Genomic DNA, 6,000 nt, shown 5'->3' on the forward strand with positions numbered 1-6,000 from the left:
CCCTCTCCCCCATCCTGCCCTCTAAAAACCACTTATTTCAATGTATTTTTTTTGTGGGAGGGAAAGAATAGTAGAAAGGGTAGATGTGTGATAATGTGGCTTTGTCAATGAATGCGTCTTTTTTAACTTTATTTTTACGTGGCTCGGGAGCAGGGCAAGGGAAAAAGGCGGGGGGGGGGACTAGTACTGAAAAAAACACTGTTGGTTCCATGCTCAAACACACAAAGGTACTTTGCAACAACCTACAGTTATCTTTCCTCTGCTGACCTTCGTGTCGCCAGCAAATATGCAAACGCAGCCTCAACGAACTCGTTGTACAGGCACGAACAAAAGTTTTGACACATCCAGGGTTTTTCACTATACAAAATTCAAATTCAATGTGTGACAGTTCTTTAATTCAAGGAAATTACCTAACTTTAAACTAACTACAACATAGGGAAATATATCACGTATTAGAAAAAAATAACATTGATTTTGCGAGAAGAGCAGCGTGGGTCAAAAGTTTTGTTCGTGATTATGGGCCACTACTTCCCAGCTCTTTTTGAAACACTCCACGTCCCTCTCCTGTTCTCATGATTATCACCCACACACATGGGTGGTTAGGAAAGCACAGAGGACAGTAGCCCAACTATATATATTATAAGTCTCGACATCTCCCCTACTTGATGACTTTGCAATAAAAGTTTGGTCTGAAAACAAATAAAAGAAAAATCACGAGAATATTGCTGGAGAGAATATAATGACTTCCGACAAATTTCTCGTCCCTTTTATACGTAAAGCTAACGGTGTAAGTTTAATCTAGGTGACCGCCCCACCGAGTTAATTCTGGGATACTCCAGTGAATTTTTCACAACGTTCAGAAACAAAAAACTACATACCTGTGATCGGCAGGGACTCAACAAACCCTGATAGTACAACAGCATCACGAAGCATCATGTACGTTTGTGAATATGCAATCATGTCACTTTTTTGTTTTGTTTGGATATTCCATTAAAACATAGTATTATAACTATCCGTGGCCTTGGGGCCATTTGGTGATTTTCTCCGTCTTTGATCTGATGAAGGTGATGTGTGCGTCGACTTCGGGCGTGGCATGGGGGATAGAATGGGAATGGGGGAAGGATGAAGTTATGTGTTGAGGGGAGACTAGTTCCCTCATAGAACGCGTCCCCTCACTGGTTTAGCACACGCTCCGTCACATTTACACCTCACATTATCAGGTTTATATGAGATCTGTGATTGGGGTAAATAACATTTCAGTCCCCAATCACGAATCACTAACACTTCTGATCAGTTTCAAATCATGTCTTGGACTATGTAAAAAGGAGTCCGACGTCGCACCGAACGCCTAGTGACCTTTGACCTCTCGTTGCCAAAGGTCTATGGGAGGTACAACTTCACCTTAACAGATGTATACGTATGATAGTTAATACCTATACATTGGAATTAGAGATGGTAATACACCAGAACCAATGCTCAAGACGGAGAAGTCACCAGGTGGCAAATTGAAAGATTAATAATGAAAATGATATATCAATAACTCGACATTCCTGGAGAGGGGAGTCAACCATAATTGGTCCTATGGCGTCGAGTCTCTTACATAATGCTTTATATAGTGTTTTCGTATATATATATATAAACAAAAATGATAGACCATTCTATCGAAATGGAAAAAAAGTATTATTTTTTGTTATATATGCTTTCGTATATTAAGCATTCTAGAATACATATTTCATACGGCATGATATGCTTAATTTCTGCATTTCAATCTTAATCCTAATTCTACATCTATCAATTCACTAAATTAACTGAGTTTGTAACCACAGATGTCTATATTAATATGTAATAATACTTTAAAAAATACCTCTGTTGGGATTTATTCTCGAAAACTACTTGTACCATATACGATCTCCAATCTCTCATACGGGAGAGTGATAGCTGTCGATTATGAGTCCAACACGTGATTTAAGACGATGGCGAATCACTTCAATACAATGTCGAAATTTTACGTCACTTTCTGCATGCACAGATGATGCACGCCACTCACACCCTTGCACATCCTTGGTGATGGTTTGTACCTCCCTGTACAGCAATGCAATCTCATAAAACAAGGTTTACAGAAGGATCGAAATTCCAACCAAAGCTGACATTTTTCTTCATTACATATCAGATATTTGCTTCTTGTAGTTCTATTTTTGTATATTGTGTTCACAGGAATGGATCCTGAAAGAAGAGAGAAGCATTACTTCCAGAGGTTCCAACCGTTCATCTTAGCCCAAATGTTCAACCAAAATTGCTCAGGTCTCTCTCCCTCTCTCTCTATATATATATATATGTATGTATATATGTAGTAAACCCTCGATATGTCAAACATCGTTATAGCGAATTTCGGATATAACGGACGTCATTCTCCATCTGAACTATCCACAGATATAAGAAACTTAGTTCGTTATAAAAGATGGAAGTTCGCAAAGAATGACGCTGTCGGATATAACCAACGCCAAAGTCTTTCCAAACTAACCACTGATATTGGTGACAACATGTGAGAAACCTAAACTTCCATCTCATAAACCGACCTATGTTCGATACGTGCAGAAAGTTCGTTATGATAAGACCTTCGGGTTTATCGAACTTTCGGCTATTGACAGTCTTCCCTCAATTAAATCGACATATCGAGGGTTTACTGTACACACACATATATACATATATACACATTGGTACAGTTCCCGGCCGCCACTACGGCGGTCCGAGTTCGAATCCTGCCCAGGGCTGAAAGAATTTCAGTATTACTGCACTGCGAGTTGTTACTCCAACTCTCGTGGGCGGGAAGGTGGGCGTATGTGAGTACGTGTAAGGTCACAGCATTACCCATAGATCGGTCATATATGAACTGTGAGCTCTCTTCCGGGAGGGAAATAGCTGTCGATCATGAGTCCAATACGTAATCCAAGACCATGGTGAATCGCACACACACACACACAGCTGTGATGCTCTTCCTTTGTATATAATACTTTCGCAGGAGTGCGATAAACATTATGTCAAAAGAAACACGAGAATTGAGGATTCCACACAATAAAAGGAAAGTCAGTGTCATATACATGTTTTGGCTATAGTCATTTTTTATATTCAGCTGAGGGAAATTCTGCCCGTATATGTGTGTGTGTATTTACCTAGTTGTAATATACAGGAAGGGAGCTATGCTCGTGGTGACCCATCTTTGTATCTCTCTGCATCAAGTTTTATCTTAAAATCATGTATGCATGTGTGTATGTGTATATGTGTGCATGTATGTGTGTGCAATGTATTTATTTACCTAGTTGTATTTTACGGGAAGGAGAGCTACACTCGTGGTGTCCCGTCTTTGTATCTCGCAGTGTCTAGTTTGCTCTTAAATTCATGAATGGTTTTTGCACACACTATTTTTTCGTCCAGTTTCTTCCAAGTGTCCATCCCTCTGTGTGGAAAACTGTTCTCCTTCAGATCTCTTCTATAACTATGTTTTTTGAGTTTCTTTCCATGTCCTCTTGTGTTTCTCTTGTCCTAATTTAACAAGTCCTCTCTTTCGAGTATTTCTGTGCCCTTCATGATTTTATAGATGATCAGTAGGTCGCCTTTTTCTCTTCTTTGCTCCAGAGTTGGTAACCCCAATTTAGCCAGTCTCTCCTCATATGACTATGCAGGGGCCATTTTTGTGGCTGCTCTCTGGATTCTTTCTATTTTCTTTATATTCTTTTTGGTGCTGGGTGACCACAATGTCACTGCATATATTCTAGTCTAGGCCTTATCAGTGTGACTAATATTTTTAAAACAATTTCTTCATCTAAATATGTAAATACCACTTTTATTGATCTTAGCTAGTTATAGGATTCTCCAACAATTTTGTTTATCTATCATAGGACAAGTCATTTGTGATAATTACTCCCAAATCTTTTTCAGATCCCACTTTCTTTACCTCGTTTCCAATTTTATATTGTCCTGATATTCTATTTTTACTTTTTCCAAACTCCATTATGCTACACTTGTTAATATTGAAGTCCACTTCCCATATCTGACTCCGCTTCCAAACCTTATTCAGGTCTTCCTGTAGTGATTCGCAATCCGTTTCGGTTTTTACTTTTCTGAACAATTTAGCGTCGTCTGCAAAGATCATGTAAGATTGCACATCATCATCCATGTCATTCACATAAATAGCAAACATTATTGGGGCCAATACAGATCCTTGTGGAACTCCACTAATCACCTCCTTCCAACCTGAATATGTTTCTCTGAGTACTACTCTCATCTTTCTACCAATCAGGAAGTCCTCCATTCATTTTAGTAGGTTCCCTTGTATCCCTCCTATATGTTCTATTTTTTTTTTTTTTTTTTTTTTTATAATTTTTTGTGTGGTACCTTGTCTAAAGCTTTTTGCAATCTTTGTCACATTCAGGTTTTTCTTGGCCAAGAACATGATTCCTCCTTTCTGTTTTTAATCCATTAATTGTATAGCCCTTGTCCAACATTGATTTAGTCTCCACAATTCCCATTATGTCTGGTTTTTCTTCTAACAGGTAATCATTAACTTCATTCAGTCCTGAAATCAATCTGTCAATGTTTGTATAGGCCACTTTTTATTTTTTCTTTCTCCATCTTTTTTTTCTGTTTTTGCTTTGCTTATTCTGATGTACCATTTTCTCAATCTCCTGTTGATTACTCTCCAATATAATTCCTTGCTTTCAGTCTCTGTTCTCCTCACGTTTTTTCCTTAGCTTCATCTCTTAGTGTCTTCTCTTTTTCTAATTCCTCAATACTCATTTCTCTTTTTATCCATATCTTATTGTGATGTTCACTCCTTGCCAACTTACCTACTTTTTCAAATGTCTTCTACTACCATTTGTGATCTTAGTTTTATCTTTAGGGGTAAATTTCTTTCCTAAGAATAATGTCCAATTCTATAGACATCATCAAAGTCTTTCTCTACTTCTTGGTCTCCATCCTGAATTTCTTTTAGGATTGCTATTGCTGTTTCTTTTTCTTCTTTTTTTCTCTCATGTACCTTACCAGACCATGTTTTTCTCTTAGTCCATATACCACAATACATTTTTTCCTATCCACTGCATCTCTGACTCAATTTACCTTTTCATTAATTACTTGGATGATTGTATCTTTGGCATTTTCCTGCATTTGTTGTTGGACTATTTCTTTAAAGACAATTTCTTTATTTTCTATGTTTTCCTTCCATTAATATTTTGGATACTTTCCTCACCTAAGTTTTCTTCAATTCTTTCAGTCATTTCTTGTATTTTATTATTTATCTCTTTTTTTTTTTAGGTTTTTGTTATTGGTAATATCATTAATTTTCTTTTCATTTCTACGCTTCACCTCTCTTATATAATCTTTAATTTCCTTAAGTTAGTGTATTTTTGTGCATGTAATGTGTGTATATGCATGAACTGTATATATGTAATGTGTGTATATGTATAAAAGCATATATGTGAGTATATTTGTGTGTTGGGAAGGGTCAGAGTGAAGAAAGTCTTCTTTCAATGCCTCCAGTTCTCTTCAAGAACCTTTGACTCCATCAGGGTGTATAATGGTCTGGGGTAATGAGACCCATATTCAATACAGACCAGCATCCTAAGGCTGTCCAAGAAGCTCATGATGGCCTGGTCTCAGTAAGGGCTAATGAGACCCTCTTCAGCAGCAGCACCAAGACAAGGGCCGATGGAATCCTGTCCAATGGAGGCACTGTGGTCAGGGCAATCAATGATTCCCATCTTCAGCCAGTTGCATGTTGCCTTGGACGATCGTGAATTCTCCTGGGTCAGTATGGGAGATCCATTCTTGAAGAAGGCAGCTGCCATTACCTCACTTGAAGAGGTTCATCCTCTGGTGGGCTTCTAAGGTGCGGGCTAATGGGACCCCACAATCCACTGCCGATCTTGATCTAAGCTTATGTCAGAAGCCTTTTTCCAATTCGAAGGCCCTGGCTGGCAAGGGGAGGAATCCCTGACAGAATGT

Source organism: Oratosquilla oratoria, chromosome 4 (assembly GCF_046742065.1).
Source record: "Oratosquilla oratoria isolate Oo_2021 chromosome 4, ASM4674206v1, whole genome shotgun sequence".
Lineage (NCBI taxonomy): Eukaryota > Metazoa > Arthropoda > Malacostraca > Stomatopoda > Squillidae > Oratosquilla > Oratosquilla oratoria.